Here is a 20,763-nt window from a genome sequence, read left to right as displayed (position 1 = left end):
CTGAGTGAGAAACCAGCAAACCTCTCTAATTGCAAAGCTACAAGCACAAGCTCAGAGAAGTTGCATTCCCCGGGAAAGGTTCCAGAAGCCCTCAGAACCTAGCTGGGCTAATCGGTGAAGGTCTTCCCCTCTATGAAGCCAGTCTGTAAAGACTGGGAAGAGGTGGCTATTTTTTCAAATGTGTAAACCTTAGCAAATAATCACAAGTCACGTGAACCAACAGGGAAAGATGTCCTAATCAAAGGAACAAAACAAATCTCCAGAAACCAGAACAAAAGACATGGAGATCTATGAATTACCTGACAAATAATTCAAAATAATTGTGTGAAAGAAGCTCAATGATCTACAAGAGAACACAAATAGACAACTAAACAAAAATCAGAAAATGATGAGTGAACACAATGAGAATATCGACAAAGAGACAGAAACTATAAAAAAAGAACCAAATGGAAATTCTGAACTGAAGAACACAATAACCGAATTGAAAGATTCACTAGAGGGATTCAACAGCCAACCTGATCAAGCGAAAGGAAGAATCAGCAAACTCAGAGAAAGTCACTTGAGATTATTGTCAGAAGGGCGAAAAGAAGAATGAATGAAAAAAAGCAAAGAAAGCCTAAGGGACTTGTGGGACACCTTCAAGTTGACCAGTATAGGCATCATGGGAGCTCCAGAAAGAGAAAAGAGAGAGAAAGGAAGAGAGAGGTTATTTTAAGAAATAATGGTCAAACTCTGAAGAAGGAATTGGACATCCACACTCAAAGGACTGCAACCAGGATAAATTCAAAGAGGCCTACATGGACACATTATAAACCATCAAAAGTAAAAGCAAGAGAGAATCTTGAAAGCAGCAAGAGAAAAGTGATTTTTCATGTATAAGGGGCTGCCATTAGATTATCAGCAGATTTCTTAGCAAAATACATCACAGGCCAGAAGGAAGCAGGATGGTATATTCAGAGCACTGAAAGAAAAAAAAACTGCCAACCAAGATAGCTAATAAAACTGTCCTTCAAAAATGAAGATGGAGTGACGTCAGCATCATAGCAAAGTAAGTTGCTTCCTTTGTCGCTCCCCTCTAAGTTACAGCCAGCAGAACATCCATAGACCACAAAGGACTCTCTGCACAGCACACCAGAATGCCTGAGAGATCCGTACATCTTTACATCTGAACGAGGGTGGACTGGACCTCTTGGAGGCAATGAAACCAGGGGAGCAGTGGCAGCACCTCTCAAGACTGGAAGCTACAGGAATTGCGGCCACTCCTATGACCAGAGCCCCCAGAAACTGAGGCAATGCTTGTGAATGGAGGCCCAGGAACCCAGGCAGCCCACTCTCTTGGAGGTGCCAGGAACCACTGTGGGGTCTGCAACTAGAGGCTTTGGGAACTGCAGCGATGCCTGTGACCCAGTCCCACCCCTGCTCCTGGTAGTGGAGCCTTTGACCCTGGCCCTCCCAGCAGTAGGTGCTGCATCCAAGACCTCAGTAACCCGGGTGGTGGTGGCAGTGCCAGAGACCAGAGGCTCCAGGAAGTGCATCCGTGCCCACAACCCTTCCCTCTCCCCTGGCAGCAGTGCCTCTGTCTCGAGCTCTTCCAGCAGTGGGGACTGCATACAAGACCCTGGGTCCCCAGCAGTGGTGGCAGTACTTGTGATATGCAGTTCCAAAAACTGTCCCAGTGCCCGAGACCAGAGTCTCCAGGAACCCCAGCAGTAGTCATCACCCAGGTACCACTTCTCCCATGGTGGTGGCAGCATCACTCGTGACCCTGCCCACCCAGCAGTCATGGTGACACCCACAAACCAAGCACCCCAATTTTCTGTGCTACCACCCACAGAAAACCTGGGAGCAGAAGCACAGGAGGCACACAAAGCAGCAGCAGCCAAGTCCATAGAGAGCCAGGTGACAGTGACAGTGGAGCCCATGACCCCAGCCCCCCCAGCTGCAGTGGCACCTGCAACTTCCGCCCCCCCCCCCCCACAGCAGCAGCACCTGCAGACCCAACAAACCCAGATGTGGAGGAGGTGCCTGTGACCCCAGCTCCCATCCACTCTCCCTTTTTACTTGCTGCAGTGGGGGAACCCCCAGCCCAGATGACCCTGGAAGCAGCAGAGGTGCTCGCCAGCCCAGTGACCCTGGTGGTGACACCTGAGACTTCAGTGACATCATAAGCAGCAAGGCACCAGCAACCTCAGAAGCACAAGCAGCACAAGGAGGGCACTGACAATGCCTCTGGCAGAGGCAGTGCAGGGTGGAAAGTGCAGGTTCTCAAATACAACCAGAGCAGCTCAGAATCAAAGTAAACAAAGCTTCATCTAAATAAGAAAGGTGTTTACTACCACAAATGCACCAGCACAGAAACACATCATCAAGCACCATGAAAAACTACAGTAACATGATATTGCAAAAAGAAAATGACAACTCTCCAGAAACTAAACTTGAAGTCATGGAAGATTACAATCTAACTGACAGAGAATTCAAAGTAGCTGTCATGAAGAAACTCAACAAGTTACAAGAAAACTCAGAAAGATAGTTCAATGAGCTCAGGAACAAAATTAATGAACAAAATTAATGAACAGAAGGAGTGCTTCACCAAGAGAATGCAACTTTAAAAAAGAACCAAACGGAAATTCTGGAGATGAAGAACACAATAAATGAGATGGAGAATAAAGTAGAAAGCACTGGAAATAGAGCAGACCATATGGAGGAGAGAATTAGCAAGCTCAAATATAGAAATCTAGAAATGATTCAGGTGGAAGTGGAGCAAGAACTAAGATTTTTTTTTTAATGGAGAAATTCCATAAGAAATATCCAAGTCAATTAGGAAAAGCAATTTAAGGATAATGGGTATCCCAGAAGGAGAAGAGAGGGAGAAGGGAGTAGAGAGCTTATTTAAAGAAATAATAGCTGAGAACTTCCCAAACTTGGGGAAAGAAATGGATATACAAGTACATTAAGGTAGCAGAACACCCAAAAAGACCTTCTCCAAGGCACATTATATTTAAAACTGTCAAAAGTCAATGACAGAGGAAGAATACTAAGGGCAGTCAGAGAGGGGGAAAAAACCCCTGCAAAGTCACTCACATTAGGCTGTCAGCACATTTCTCAGAACACCAACATATATAAAGCAACTATTAAAAGACGAAAAGGGAGAAATTTACAGCAACACAATAATGGTAGGAGAATTTAATAGCCTATTTACATCAAAGGATAGATCATCCAGATACAGTCAACAAGGAAACATTGGTCTTAAATGAAACATTAGGCCAGATGGACTTAATAGATATATATATATAGAACGTTCCATCCAAAAGCAGCAGAGTACACATTCTTCTCAAGTGCACATGGAACATTTTAAAGGTAGCCCATATGTTGGGAAACAAACAAGTCTCAGTAAACTTAAGAAGATTGAAATCATATCCAGCATACTTTCTGGCCACAATGGAATGAAAATAGAAATCAACTACAAGAAGAAAGCTGGATAAGTCACAAATATGTGGACACTGAACAACATGCTGCTGAGCAACTATAGGATCCATGAAGAAATCAAAAAATATCTGGAGACAAATGAAAATGAAGACACAACGTGCCAAAATCTGTGAGATGCAGCAAAAGCAGTACTAAGAGGAAGTTTATAGCAATCCAGGCCTACCTAAAGAAATGAGAAAAATCTCAAATAAACAATCTAATGCTACACCTAAAAGAACTAGAAAAAGAAGAACAAACTAAGTCAGTAGAAGGAAGGAAATAGTAAAAATCAGAGCAGAAATAAATGAAATAGAGACTAAAAAGGCAACAGAAAAGATCAATGAAACTAATAGCTGGTTCTTTAAAAAGATAAACAAAATTGGCAATCTCTTGGCTAGACTCACTAAGAAAAAAAGAAGACTCAAATAAATAAAGTCAGAAATGACAGAGGAGAAATTACAACAGGTACCACAGAAACACAAAGTATTATAAGAGAATATCATGAAAAGCTATACACCAACAAATTGGATAGCCTAGAATAAATGGATAAATTCTTAGAATCATATAACCTTCCAAAACTGAATCAAGAAGAAATAGAGAATCTGAATAGACCAATCACAAGTAAAGAGACTGAAACAGTAATCAAAAAACCTCCCAAAAAATGAAATCCAGGACCAGACGGCTTCTCTGGTGGATTCTACCAAACATTCAAAGAAGATGTAATACCTATCCTTCTCAAATTATTCCCAAAAATTGAAGAGGATGGGATGCTTCATAACTCATTTTATGAGACCACATTACCTCAATACCAAAACCAGACAAGAACAACACAAAAAAGGAAAATGACAGGCCAACATTGCCAATGAACATAGATGCAAACATGCTCAACAAAATATTAGCAAATCAAATACAACAATACATTTAAAAGATCATACACCATGATCAAGTGGAATTTATTTCAGGGACGCAGGGCTGGTTCAACATTTGCAAACCAAACAATGTGATATACCACATTAACAAAATAAGAATAAAAATCACATGATCATCTCAATAGATGCAGAGAAAGCATTTGACAAGATTAAACATTCGTTTATAATAAAAACTCTGAACAAAATGGGTATAGCAGGAAAGTACCTCAACACAATAATGGCCATATATGACAAACCCACAGCCAACATCATACTCAACAGTGAAACACATAAAGCTATTCCTCTAAGAACAGGAACCAGACAAGGATGCCTACTCTCACCACTCTTATTCAGCATAGTATTGGAAGTCTTAGCCAGAGCAATTAGACAAGAAAAGAAATAAAAGGAATCCAAATTGGAAAGGAAGACGTAAAACTGTCACCATTTGCAGATGACGTGATTTTATGTATAGAAAACCCTAAAGAATCACCAAAAAAACTATTTGGAATAATTAACAAATACAGTAAAGTTGCAGGGTACAAATTCAACATACAAAAATCAGTTGTGATTGTATAGCTAACAATGAACCAGCAGAAAAAGAAATCAAGAATACAACCTCATTTACAATCACAACAGAAAGGTTAAAATACCTAGGAATTAATTTAACCAAGGAGGTGAACGACCTGTACACTGAAAACTAGAAGACATTGTTGAAAGAAATTGAAGAAGACATTAAGAAATGGAAAGACATTCCATGCTCATGGATTGAAAGAATCAACATAGTTAAAATGTGCATACTTCCCAAAGCAATCTACAGATTCAGTGGAATCTCTATCAGAATCCTGACAACATTTTTCATGGAAATAGAACAAAGAATCCTAAATTTTATATGGAACAACAAAAGATCCCAAACAGACAAAGGAATCCTGAGAAAAAAAGAACAAAGCATCACATTCCCTAATTTCAAAATATACTACAAAGCTATGGTAATCAAAACAGCATGGTACAAGCAGAAAAACAGACACACAGATCAATGGAGTAGAATTGAGAGCCCAGAAGTAAACCCACACATCTATGGACAGCTAATTTTCAACAAAGGAGCCAAGAACATACAATGGAGAAGAGAAAGTCTCTTCAATAATGGTGTTGGGAAAGCTGGATAGCCACACGGAAAAAAAGAAGGTAGACCATTATCTTATACCATAAACAAAAATTAACTCAAAAAGGATTAAAGACTTGAATGTAAGACCTGAAACCATAGAACTCATAGAAGAAAACACAGGCAGTATACTCGTTGACATTGGTCTTAGCAGTATTTTTTTGAATGCCATGTCTATTCAGGCATGAGAAACAAAAGAAAAAATACACAAATGGGACTACATTAAAGTAAAAAGCTGCTTCAGGGCAAAGGAAACCAGCAACAAAATGAAAACACCATTACCAACTTGGAGAAGATATTTGTAAATCATATATCCAATAATCCAATAATCATATATCCATGGTTAATTTCCAAAATATATAAAGAACCCATACAACTCAACAACAAAAAAACAAACGACCCAATCAAAAAATGGGCAGAGGATCTGAACAGACATTTTTCCAAAGAAGATATACAGGTGGCCAACATCACATGAAACAATGTTCAACATCACTAATTATTAGGGAAATGCAAATCAAAACTACAGTGAGATATCAACTAATGCTCATCTGAATGGCTATTGTAAAAAAGACAAGAAACAACAGGTATTGGAGATGACATGGAGAAAAGGGAACCCTTATACACTGCTAGTGGGAATGTAAATTGGTGCAGCCGCTATGGAAAACAGTATGGAAATTCCTCAAAAAATTCAAAATAAGAATACCATATGATCAAGCTATTCCACTTCCGGGTATTTAACCAAAGAACACAAAAACTCTAATTCAAAGAGATCTATGTGCCCCTATGTTCATCACAGCATTATTCACAATAGTCAAGACTTGGAAGCGACCGAAGCACACATCAATGGATGAATGGATGAAGAAGATGTGGTATATATATATGGAATATATATATATAATGGAATACTACTCAGCAGTAAAAAAGATGAAATCTTTCCATTTGTGACAATATGGATGGATCTTGAGAATATCATGCTAAGTGAATTAAATTAGATGGAGAAAGAGAATTACCATATGCTTTCACTCATTTGTGGAAGATAAACACACAGATATGGAGAACAGATTGGCGATTACCGGGGGTGGGGGGTTAGGGGGACGGTGAAAGGGGTAAAGGGGCACATATATATGACAGATGGCAACTAGACTTTGGTGGTGAACACGATGTAGTCTATACAGAAGTAGGAATATAATGATGTACACCTGAAATTTATACAATGTCATAAACCAATGTCACCTCAATTTTTAAAAAAGAGAGACACAAGGACCTTCCCAGACAACCAAAGCTGAGGTTGTTCATCACCACTAGACCTACTCTACAAGAATTGCTAAAGGGAGTCTTTCAGGTTGAAATGAGGGATGCTAGAGAGCAACATGAAGTCATGTGAAAGTATAACTCTCCCTGGTAAAGGCAAATATATAGACAAATGTGGAATTGTGTAATACCGTAATAGTGGTACAAAATCATTTAAAATTCTGGTACAGAATTTAAAACCTGAAAGTATAAAAAATAACCATAACTATAAAACTATGTCAATGGACACGAAAAGATGCAATTTGTGACATCAATTACACAAAGTGCAGGGAGGGAGATGGAAATGAGTAGAGTTTTGATGCCATTGAAGTTAAGCTGTTAGCAGTTTAAAATAGATTATTATAGCTATAAGGTGTTTTATGTAATCCCCACAGTAACCACAAAGAAAATACCTATAGAGGATGCACAAATGGAAATGAGAAAGGAATCAAAGCACATCACTACAAAAAAAAATCAATGAAACACAAAGGAAGGCAGCAAGAGAGAAAAAAAAGGGACAAAATAACTACAAGACATACAGAAAACAATTAAGAAAATGGCAATGATAATTCCATCTCGCTAATTATTTTAAATGTAAATGAATTAAGCTCCCTACTCAAAATACATAGAATGGCTGAAAGAATTTTTAAAAACCAAGATCCAACTAAATGTTGTCTATAAGAGACTCACTTTAGATACAAGGACAGACATGGGATGAAAGTGAAAGGATGGACAAAGGTATTCCATGCAAACAGTAATCAAAAGAGCAGGGGTGGACATAATTATAACAGACAAAATAGACTTTAAGTCAAAAAATGTTGCAAGAGACAAAGAAGGACATTATATAATGATAAAAGAGTCAATGGACCAGGAAGATGTAACAATTATAAATATATATGCATCTAACAATAGAGCGCCCAAATATATGAAGCAAACGTTGACAGAATTGAAGGGAGAAATGGACAGTAACCCAATAATCGTAGATTTCAATACCCTGCTTTCAATAATGTATAGATCGACTAGATAGATGATAAATAAGGAGAGAAAGTGCTTAAACAAGCCTGTAGACAATTGGACGTAACAGAAATACAGAACGCTCCACTCAATAACAACAGAATACACATTTTTCTGAAGTACACACAGAACATTCTCGAGGATAGATCATGTGTTAGGCTACAAAACAAGTTTTAACAAATTTAAAGATTGAAATGATACAAAGTATCTTTGCTGAACACAATGAAATGAACCTAGAAATCAACAACAAAGGAAAACTGGAAAATCCACAAATATGTGGAAATTAAACAATAAACTTTTGAATAACCAGTGAATCAAAGAAGAAATCACAAGGGTATTATAAAATATCTAGAGACAATGAAAATAAAAAAACAACATATAAAAATTTATAGGATACAGCAAAAGCAGTACCAAGACGGAATTTTACAGTGACAAATACTGACATTAAAAAAGAAGACCTCAAATCAATAACCTAATTTTGCACCTCAAGGGACTATAAGAAGTAGAATAAATGGAACTGAAAGTTAGCAGGAGGAAGGAAACAATAACAGTTAAGCAGAAATAAATGAAACAGAGAATATAAAAACAGTAGAAAGAATCAACAAAACTAAGAGTTGTTTTTTAAAAGATCGACAAAATTGACAAATCCTTAGCTAGACCAACTAAGCCAAAAAGAGAGAAGACTAAAACAAATAAAATCAGAAATGAGGAGACATTACAATGGATGCCTCAGAAATAAAAAGAATTGTAAGGAACTATTATGAACAATTACATGCCAACAAATTTAATAACCTAGAAGAAATGAATGAATTCCTGGAAACATACAGCCTACTAAAACTAAATCAAGAAGAAGAAAAAAACCCTGAACAGACCAAATAGCAAGTAAAGAGATTGAATCAGTAATCAAAAATCCCCCAACAAAGAAAAGCCCAGGACCAGATGGCTGCACAGGTGAATTCTACCAAACATTAAAAAAGAATTAATACAAATTCTTCTTAAACTCATTTTTTGTAAAAAAGAAAGAAACAGGAAAGGAGGAACACTTCTAAACTCATTTTATGAAGCCAGAAGCACCATGATACCAAAGCCAGAAGAAACACCACAAGAAAAGAAAACTATAGAGCAATATTGCTGATGAATATCGATGCAGAAATCCTCGGCAAAATACTAGCAAACCAAATTCAACAACACATGAAAAGGATTATACACTATGACCAAGTGGCGTTTATCCCTGTGATGCCAGCATAGCTCAACATGTGCAAGTCAATCAATGATATGCCACCTTAACAGAATGAAAGATAAAAACCACATGATCGTCTCAAAAGATGCAGAAAAAGCAGCTGACAAAATTCAACATCTATTCTTGATAAAAAAAAAACTCTCGATAAAATAGATATAGAAGGAACTTACCTGAGTGCAATAAAGATCATATCTGAAAAGCCCACCACTCACATCACAGTCGAGGTGAAATACTGAAAGCTTTTCCCCCAAGATCACCATAAGTATATACAATTTTTATTTGTCAATTATACCTCACTAAAGCTGGGAGGGGAAAGTATGGGCTAAATTATTTATAAGCCAGTAGATTTTCAGTGTCCCCATGTGTTAAACAGGGATATTAATTTCTTCCTAATGAGAACAGAGGACCAGTCCTTCCACCACCTTCTCTCCTTGCCCTCTGTGTGGGCGTGTTGCTTGCTTTGGGAGCCACTTCTAGTTGGTGGTTGATTCGTGATTGGCGTGTGTGAGAACTGTAGGCAGTTCTTCATTTTCATGCCTTCTTTCTCTTCCTACTGCTTTGCCAGACAGTGCTATGCCTTGGACGGGAATATTCAAGAAGATGAACGCAACTATAGAGGTGTAGGTATTTTCTCCCTTTTGAAACCACACCTGCAGGGGAGGGGAAAAATCTTTTTCCTTCTACCCTTCAAAGTTGTCAGCTGGGGCTCTGTAACAGCGACAACAAAAAGATAAATATGAGAAAAGCAAGCAGAGCTTTATTAACATGAATACTCATGGGAGAAACTCAGGGATGAGGAACTCAAAAGTTTGGTTAGAACTCGGGCTTCTGTAGCATCTTAGCAAAGGAATAATAAACTTTTAGAGAAGACAAAGGAAAAGGACCTTGAGTCTCTCAGGGCAGCAAATTGTAAGAAGGCAAATACATGGTAAACTAATGGCAGATGTCGGCCAGTGGGTAGTTTGTTATGGGGAGTCTCCTGGTGCCGTCTACAGGCTGACAAGGCACTGCAATTTCCTCTGGCGATTAACTTTTACCCCTCCTGGTAGAGAGAGGAGGAGGGAACACCTTTGTCAACTTATGACCTGCTTTTAGGCAAACAGAGGGAAAGCAGAGGGCTTTTTGGATCCACTTCTCATTACCTTTAGCTCAAAATAATCCTGATGCCAAAGTGGCATATTTTGGGTGTGGCAAATTTTGCTATCCTTCACATCCCTATTCTCAAAGGGTCAGAAGAACTTCCTGAATGGAATGTTGGGGACCCTCAAATAGCCAAAAAAAATCTTGAAAAAAGAAGAACAAAGTTAGAGGATTCACACTTCCACATTTCAAAACTTACTCCAAAGCTACAGTAATCGAAACAGTGTGGTACTGATATAACGTGAGACATACAGGTCAATGAAATAGAACTGAGGGTCCAGAAAGAAACCCATACTTCTGTGATCGATGATCTTTGACAAAGGCGTCAAGATCATTCAGTGGGGTAAAAATAGTCCCTTCAGCAAATCGTGCTGGGAAACAAGATGTCTACATGCAAAAGAAACCATGAACTCTTAGATTTCTTCATAAGAAATCTTCGTGGCCTTGGGTTTGGCAACGGATTCTTAAATATGACACCAAAAGCATGAGCAACAGAAGAAACATTAGATAAACAGAACTTTAAAATTAAAGACTTTTGTTTATTAAATGACATTACCGAGAACTAGACAGAGGTCGTGTTTGCACAACATTGACAATGTGCTTAATGCCACTGACTGGACTCTTCAAAATGGTTAATTTTGTGTTATGTGAATTCCACCTCAACAAAGAGTGAACCCGGATCATTTATTCCTGGAATGCCTAATATTTTAAGCTTTTTTGTGTGTTAAAGTTCTTTGGAAATCAGCTAAATCCCACTTGAAGCGACCTATGCTGGCTGGTGTTTTCTTCATTGGTAGTAAAACATGCACACACTAGAACCACGCCCTTGCAGCGTAACTATTTGTACTTTTATACGGTCGCATTCACATCCACGACCTGAGAGAACATTGGTAGTTTGCGGGTCTTCTTACAAAAGAGGAGCAGACAGATCCTCTTTCTGCAGATTTTCTATAGTACTGCCCAGAACACCCAAGTCCACGACAGGGAGGCCTCCGGGCAAAGGGATGCAATTGTTTGCGGATACTTTTAGAAGGACGATGGCATTAAGGACATATCGCTTGTTAATTCGCATTGGCCTGCCTCTTCTTGGATGGACACGTTTACGTGGATTAAGGCCTGCACTGCTCCAGCAGGAGGTCGTTGTAACTAGTTAGATCTGCAACAACCTCGTGTCCAGAGAGGAACACGTTCTGTAGTAGTGGGGGCCAGGACCTCAAGACGTCCTTTTGGCGGCACCATTCAATCCATGACAGTGACATATGCTGAGTTTGTGCTAAGGGACCTAGATGAGTCATTGATTAGTGTGGTGATCACTCTGAGAAACAGACTGTTGACCATCGTTTGGTGCACAAACCCTCTTTATAATGACATATGTTGAAACTGTGTAAAATGATCTCGACGAGTCCAGGATTCGTTATAATGATACCTCCGTGAAGCACTGTGCATTTAGCATTGTGTGGGGCACATCCTCCTTTTTAGTGAGGTACACGGAAACTCTGTGTTTAATGGAGCCAGGTGCAGGACTCAGTCTGGTGATGAAAAACGGTGTTTATCACGGCATGGTGCATATCCTCTGTTTTTGGTGATATGTGTTGAAACTCTGCTTTTAACAGTTTTAGACTGCTTTTAACCCCGATTGGTTGAGGACAATGATGTCCCTATGAACCGCTGCATTCAGCACTGTGATGCATGTACTCATTTTTTATTGACAAATGTTGAAACTCTGTATTTAACAAAGCCAAGTGGGTAATGGATTCCGTTTAGTGGTGTGTCTTTGAAACACAGTGTTTAGCGCTCGTTTCTTTGTATATACCTTGAAACCCTGTCTTTAACAGGCCTGAGCGTGTCTTTAGCTCACTGTGGTGATGTCAGGTGACTCAGTATGTTTTCTAGTGTGCGTTGCATGTATTCTGTGGGTAACAAAAGTGGGTCCGTGATTGAGTCAATATGATGTCTCTCTGAAACCTGTGTTTATTACTTTGTGGCACATGTGTAACACTGTCGTGATGTCTGCTGGGACTCTGTTTAACAGAGCTGTGTGCATCAACGACTCAGTACAGTGAGGTCTCTGCATAGCACCATGATTAGCACTGGGGGATGTACATCGTCGTTTCTTTGGTGACACATTGAAAATCTGTGTTTAAAGAGCTGAGTACGAGATTGACTCAGTAAAATCAAGTAAAGTGCTTCAACAAAGTGAGGTCTCCACGAGACCTTGCGTTCAGCACTGTGTGAGACATGTACTCCTTTCTCTGTTGACACATTTTGAAATTCTGTGTTTAATAGACATAGATGTGTCTTCGATTCAGTGCAGTGACATCTGTGAATCGGTATGTTTTGTAAACTATTTTGCATGCATTCCTTTCTTCATGAGAAATGTTGAAACTGCATTGACAGAGAACGGTGGCTAATTGATTAAGTATGATGGCACGTCTGGAGAACATCGTTTCCACTACTCTGTGTGCATGTTCTCATTTCTTTGTCGATGCATGTCGAAACTCTGTGTAACAGAGCCAGGTGCGTGACTGATTCGCTGTAGGATGTCTCCGTGAAGGACTGTATTTGGTGCTGAGTGGTGCATGTACTTACTTTTTTTTGACAATTGTTGAATTTATGTTTAACGGAGCTAGCTGCCTGATGGATTCAAAATAATGATGATCTGTGACACATGTGATCTGTCATTGAAACACTGGTTTTACCATGCTAGATGTATGATTCATCAGTATTCTGGAGTTTCTCTGAAATAGTGTGTGGATCACTGTGGACCAAGCATGACATTCCTTAATGACATACGATTCTGTTTTACAGTGTAGTTGCCAGATTGAATGGGAATAGAGATTTCTCTCTGAAATACCGTTTACAAATGTGTGGAAACTATGCTTCTTTTCTAGTGACACATGTTTAAATTCTAGCTCAATTAATCAGAGTTTCATAATATGGCATTAATGAAAGGAGTGTGTGACCCCACATGGTCCTGAACATAACGTTTCCCAGAGGGAGTCACCGAGCTGGGTGTGAGATGCATTCTGGACCGTGACGTGTCTCTGAAAGGCAGTGTTCAGTGCTAAGTGGTGTGTTTACTCGTTCCTCTACTGGCGCACTTCGGAACTCTGTGTTCACTAGAACATTGGTGTGTCTTTCATCCAGGGTAGGGATGTCTCTGTGATTCAGTGTGTTTGGCAAAATGTGATGCATGTAATTCCTTCCTTAATGACGTATGTTGAAGCTGCACTGAACAGAAGTGGGTGAGTGATAAACATAATGAGGCGCCCAGGAAGCGCTGAAATCATCTCTGAATTGACATATGTTGAAACTCTGGTTTTAGCAGAGCTCGGTGCATGATTGATCCAGCGTAGCGACGCATCTGTGAAACACTCTGCTTGGCACCGTGTCACGTGTGCTCCTGTCCTCACTCACACACGTTTAAACTCTATCTTCACCAGAGCCAGGTGCGTGATTGGTTCACTATAGTGATGTCTCTGTAAGACAGTGTGTTTGCCACGTCGTGGTTTTTGGACTCCTTTCTTTAGCCACATGTTGAAACTCTGCATTTAACACAGCTAGGTGCTCGTTTGAATGTGTATGGTGATATTCTATAAAACACTGTGTTTAGCACTGTAGGATGCAAAAATGCATTTTTCTTATGACATCGGTTGAAAATCTGTATTTAAGAGAGCTCAAAGGGCCGGCCCCATGGCCAAGTGGTTAAGTTCGTGTGCTCTGCATCAGCAGCCCAGGGCTTTGCCGGTTTGGATCCTGGGCGCGGACCTAACACTGCTTATCAAGCCAGGCTGAGGCAGCATCCCACATAGCACAACCAGAAGGACCTACAACCAGAATATACAACTATGTACTGGGGGGCTACGGGGAGAAGAAGAAGGGAAAAAAGACGATTGGCAACAGATGTTAGCTCAGGTGCCAATCTTTAAAAAAAAAAAAAAAGAGCGAGCTCGATAAGTGATCAATCTGGTAAAGCCAAGTCAGTGTGGAACCACGTGTTTAGCACAGTGTGGCATATCTACCGCTTTTTGGTGGCATACTTTGACATTGTTTGTTTAAGTCCTAGTAACTGACTGAGTCAGTTCAGTGATGTCTGTGTGTGAAACACTGTTGGTGCCATGTGGTGCATGCGTGCTTCCAGTAGTGAGATGTGAAACTCTGTGTTTCACAGAACTGGGGGGTTGACTGACTTGATGCAGTGATATTTCCGTGAAATACTTCATTTAAGCCTGTCCCATTCATGTGCTCCTTTCTGAGGGACATACGCAGCAAGTCTGCACTTAACAGAGCTCGGTGCATGTGTCAGTCGATATAATGGTGTCTCTGTGAAACAATACGGTTATTCTGCGTGTTACGGTTTATTTTTTCAGGACAGGGCGTGCATGTTTGTCTTCTTCAGTCACGCATGTAGGAACACCGTGTTTTAGAGAACTGGGTGAGTGGCTGACCCAGGGCTGTGACGTCTCTGTGCAACAGGGAGGGGAGCACTGTGTGGTGATCATCTTCCTTTCTTTAGTGACACATTGAAACTCTTTTCTTTAGTGACAATATGTCAACTCATTGATTCGGAATAAGGATGTCCCTGCAAACACTGTGTTTATCACTGTGCAGTGTGTGTACTCCTTTCAGCGCTGACACGTGTTGGGACTGTAACGGAGCTCGGGGCGTGACCGACGCAGTGAGGAAGCTGCTATGGTCACCATTCAGTGCAGCGCGGGGCAGGACTCTTTTCTTAGGGACGTACGGTGAAACTGCGTTTAAAAGAACTCGGCAAATGACTGACTCACTGTTTCTCTCTTTCTGTGCAGTGGTGTGCGGGGCAGGACCCCTTTGCCTGTGACATACGTTGAAACTCTGTTTAGAAAACGAGGGGTGGGATTGATTCAGCAGTGGTGTCTTCATGAAAACTTTTTTGGGGAGTGTGTGTGTGTGTACTCCCCTTCTATGACGTTTGTTGAAACTGTGCGTTAAACAGGAAGCGGGTGATTTTTTCAGTGACGTGGTGTCTCTCTCTAAAAACACCTTATTTAGCACTGTGTCATGCACGCACACTTTCTGTAGTGACATACACTGAAACACTGTGTTTTATGGAGCCATGTGCATGGTTGCATGAGTATATTTACGCCTGGTGTGAAAAGTGTGTTAGCACTGTGTGGTGCATGTTCTCCTTTCTTTAGTGACCTATGTTTAAAATCTATATTTAATAGAGCTAGACACACGGTTTCAGTATTATGATGTTCATGTTTTGCGCAGCATGACACGTGTATTTCTTCTTTTTGACACGTGTTGAAAGCCTGTGTGTAACAGAATTGGTGATGTAGTTAGCTGAACAAGTTAGGTGTGCGACTGGACGATGGAGTGATGTCACTTTATGACGCTGTGCTTAGCAGCATGTTATGCGTGTACTGGTTTCTTTATTGATCCGTGTGGGAACTCTCCCGCCGTCAGAGCCAGGTGAACAATAGGTTCAATGTGGTGACATTGCCGTGAAAGCTTCATCAGCACTGTGTCATGAATGTGCTCCTTTCTTTTGTGTCATTTGTTAAACCTCCGTGTTACCGGAGAAACATGCACCTTTGAGTCAGTGACAGTGATGTTGCTGCCAATCATCGTGTTTAGGGCTGCGTGGGTAATGAACTCCTGTTTTAGTGACGTGCGTTAAGAATTTGTGACTCACAGAGCTGAGTACATGATTGGTTTGGCACGCTGATTGCCTGTGAAGCACCGTGTGGGGCACGCACGCATTTCTTTCTTGACAAATGTTCAGACTGCGATTGGTTTCATACAGCGATGTCTCTGGAAGACTTTGCTGCTGTCATGCACGTCTTCTTTACGTAGGGGCAGATTTTGGAACTTTGGGTTTTACGGTTAATTGCGTGATGGATCCAGTAATGCGAAGTCTCAGTCAAACTCTGTATTCAGCAACTATTCCTTTCTTTTGTGGTATGTTTTTAAACTCTGTTCTTAAAAGCGCTATGTGCATGGTTGAATGAGCATGGTGATCTCTCTGCGAAACACTGTGGTTAGCAACGCATGATGCGTGTGGGCTTTTCTTTAGTGACATATGTTGAAACTCAGGAGTTATCAAATCTAGGTGCATGACAGATTCTGTTTAGTGATGCCTTTATTTAACACAGAATTTCAACATACGTCACTTAAAAAAGGAGGGTGTTATACACACTCTTTCAAAGAGGCATCTCTATATTGAATCATTCATTCTCCTGACAGAGTTAAATGCAGATTTTATACGTATGTCACTAAAGTTGGATTACATGAACCGCACGGTGCTGAGCAATGTTACAAGCACACTTTTCTACGCTGACTCGATCAGTCACTGACCGCGGCTAAATGCAGCTTTGACATATGCCACTAAAAAGTAGCACACACACCACATATTCTCGAACAGTCTTTCACACAGACACCACTCACACACCAAGCTCAGTTAAACAGGTTTCAACATATGTCACTAAAGAAAAGACTCTTCACGCTAGTCAAAACTGAACAGTATGTGTCATAGAGACATCACCATATTGAATTAATCACGCACCAACCTACATTAAGCACAGAGTTTCAACGTATGTCACTAAAGATAGAATTATATGCACCACACAGTGTCAGCGCCATATGGAATCAATATGATGATTCCATATTGATCCATGAATCCATATCAGTGCTCTTATATGCACTGAGCTCTCTTAACACCAGATTTCATTATGTCATCCTTACAAAAGAAGCCCATGCGCCACAAAAGGCTAACCACAGCGTATGACAGAGACATCACCAAGCTAAGTAACTATGTAACTACCCAGAGCTATGTGACTCCAGCACAGGACATCTGATCCTAGAGAAAGGGCTGCTCCTAAGCCAGGTTATTCATAGAGACAGCACTGCGATGAGGAGAACATGCACGCAGCTAGTTTAAACACAGTTTCATCTTATGTCATCAAAGACAGGAGCACATGCACCATACGATGCTAAACACACTGCACAGGGACATCCGCATTCCGAGCCAATCACACACAGAAACATGGGGAAACATGGGTGTCCACATCTGACAGTAAAGGAAGGTGTCAGTTCACCACTCAGCGCTGAACACGGAATTTCGGCGATGCTCTCTATCCCGAATCAATGGCGCGACCAGCTCTGCTAAACACGCAGGTCCAACGCGTCCCTACAGATAGGGGTACATGCACCTTACGGTGCTAAAAACAGTGTTACAAAACTCACTACGCTAAATCAGTGACACTCCTAGCTTTGTTAAATGTACTTTCAATGTTTTTCAACAAAGAATGAGCGTGGCAGAACAGGTGCTGAACTCAGTGCTTCCCTGAAACCGCACTGATTCTATCAGGCGCCTCGCTTGGTAGGTGCCGAGTTTTTGTTACTTGTGTAGTAACATACTGCATACTAAGTAAGGGTATTTAGCAACGTGTTACTAAAAACAGAGTACACGCACCATCCACTGCAAAACAGTGTTTCAAGCTCTATCACTCCCGAGTCAGTCACACAAATAGCTCAAACACAGTTTCAACATTTGCCACCAAAGAGAGATGTACATGCAGGACACGGTGCTAAACAGGGTTTAGTAGAGACAGCATCCGGCTTCCTTTGTTACAGACCTAGCCTGTTCAGTACGGGTGTCAACATAGGGCACTGAACAAAAGAGCTCATGCACGAAATGCTCATTTCTCCAAGACCCCGCTGTCCTGAGACAACCATGCCCCTTCCACACGTATCAGCAAGAGAGGAAGGAGCACCCGCACCACGCAGGGCAGCCAGAGTCTCACAGACACATGAGCACACCGCAGCAATCTCATGCAAGGCTCTTTCAGACACTTTCAACGTGTGTCACAAATGACAAAATACACAAATCACACAATGTTAAACGCTGTTTCACAGAGACATCACTATATTTAATAATTCACGCACATAGTCCTTCAAACTATGACAGAGTGTCAACATTTTCACTAAAAACAGTGCATGCACACTGTGTGCTAACATGGCACTAAGGAGGAGCAAACAATGTGTACATTCTAATTCACAATGGTTCACGGACACATCGCTGCACCGAAGAAAGTATGCACCTCTGTTGGGAAGACAGAATTTCAAGAGATGCCAACAAAGCAAGGAGGACATGCGTGACAGAGAGGTGAGCACAGTGGGGGTTTTTTTGTTTTTTATTTTTTGTTTTTTGAGGAAGATTAGCCCTGAGCTAACATCTGCTGCCAATCCTCCTCTTTTTGCTGAGGAAGACTGGCCCTGAGCTAACATCCGTGTCCATCATCTTCTACTTTCTATGTGGGACGCCTGCCACAGCATGGCTTGTCAAGCAGGTGCTATGTCTGCACCCAGGATCCGAACTGGCGAACCCGGGGCCACCGAAGCGGAACGTGTGCACTTAACCGCTGCTCCACTGGGCCAGCCCTGAACACAGTGTTTCACAGTCATCATTACACTGAATCAGTCACACACAGAGAGAGCTCTGATAAACACAGAGTTTCAACGTATGGCAATAAAGAAATGAATACATGCATACACGGTGTCACACACATTGTTTCACACAGACGCCTGTACCAAATCAATCACCACCTACCATAGTTAACGAAAGTTTCAACATCTGTCACTCAATCAGGAGCAAACGCGCCACACAGGGCGCCACAGGGTGCGTCATGCAGACATAGCTAGACCAAATCATCCAGGCACCCAGCTCTGTTGTAAAAACAGTTTCCCCTAATGTGACTAAAGAAAGGAGTAGGTGCACCACACAGTGTGACACACTCTTTCACAGGGATGTCACTTTAAGGAATAAATCACCCACCTTGGACTGTTATTCCAAGTGTCAATACATGTCACTTAGCGACATGCGGCACACGCTGCTCAGCACAATTGCTCATAGAGACTTCACTTTATGGAATCAATTGTGCACCTGGCTGTTTTCAAAACAGAGTTTAAGCAAAGAAATCCAAAGAAAGAAAGAAAGGCACACATCCATCACACACTGCCAAACATAGCAGGTGTGTCTGCGACTCAGCGGAGTGCTGTCTCCGGGACACATGCGGTTTGCACTGTGTGGCACAGGTACTTTTTCTTTAGTGACATGTTGAAACCCTGCGCTTCTAAGAGCTGGACGCATGATCGATTCAGCGTGTGACTCCTCTGTGAAATAGTGGGTTTCGCACTGGGTGGTGCATGAACTCACTTCTTTATTGATACAGGTTCAAACACTGCGTTTAACAGAGCTTGGTGTGACATTGGTTCAGTACAGCGGTATCTTCTTGGAACGCTGTATTTAGTAGTAATTTTGGTAGCTGTCCTCCTTTCTTCAATGACGTATGTTGAAACTCTGTGTTTAACAGTTGGGTGCATCATTGATTGGGTGTAGCATGTCTCTGTGTATAACACTGTTTTAGCACTGTGAGATTCATAAGCTTTCTGTAATGACACATGTTGAAACTCTGTTTAATGAAGCTGGCGGCATCATTGGTTCTATAGAGTAGTGTCTCCATGTAACACTGCGTTTAGGACTCTGGTTCACAGACTCCGAGCTTTAGTGACGCATTTGGAAGCATTGTGTTTATAAGAGCTAGGGGCATGCTTGGTTTGGAAAACAGAAGTCTCCGGAAAATTGCATTGAGCACTGTGTGGTGCATCCACGCTTTTATTTAGGTTGAAATACCGTGTTTACTAGAGCCAGCTGCATAACTAACTCAGACTACTTATGTTTTACACATTCTTCTCCTTTTAGTGAAATATGCTGAAACCTTGAATGGTGCAAAGCTGGGTGCCTGATTGATTCAGAAAAGTCACATCTGTGTAAATACTGTGTTTAACACTGTGCAGTGCATGTATATATTGAAAATGTATTTTTAAATTCTGGTTTAAAGTAGCTAGGTGCATGATTCATGTAGTAAAGTGAATCTTCCATTCAACCTTCTGAGAGGCTTGTGTGTGGTGTGTGTGTCTTTTTTGAGTGGCACAGGCTGAAACTCTGCGTTGGACAGAGCCAGGTGTGTGATTATTTCCGTAAAGCACAGTCTTTGTCAACGTGTTGTGTGGGGGCTCCACTTTTTAGTGAAATGAGTTGAAATACTGTGTTTAACACATCAAGGTGCATGACTGATGAGGATGGTGATGGCTCAGTGAAACACAGCACCTAGTGTGGTGTGAAGCATGTTATTACTTTCCTGAGTGACCTACGTCAAAACTCTGTGTTTAAGACGAATGAGTCAGTTTGGAGATGCCTCTGTGAAAAAAATGTGTTCAGCATCACAGGATGCATCTACTCCTTTCTTTCGTGATATGTTGAAACTCTCTGTTTAACAGAGCTAGCTGTGTGATGGACTCAGCATAGGGAGGTCTCTGTAGAACAGTGTGTTTAGCGTTGTGTGGCACCACGTGATGACGTTTCAGTCAACGATGGACCACATATATGATGATGGTCCCACAACATTAGTACCATACAGCCTAGGTGTGTCATAGGTGATACAATTTAGGTTTGTGTAAATACACTCTGTGACGTTTACACAATGACAAAATCGCCTAACGAT

This window comes from Equus asinus, chromosome 13, assembly GCF_041296235.1.
Source record: "Equus asinus isolate D_3611 breed Donkey chromosome 13, EquAss-T2T_v2, whole genome shotgun sequence".
Classification (NCBI taxonomy): domain Eukaryota; kingdom Metazoa; phylum Chordata; class Mammalia; order Perissodactyla; family Equidae; genus Equus; species Equus asinus.
This window is presented reverse-complemented; position numbering follows the sequence as displayed.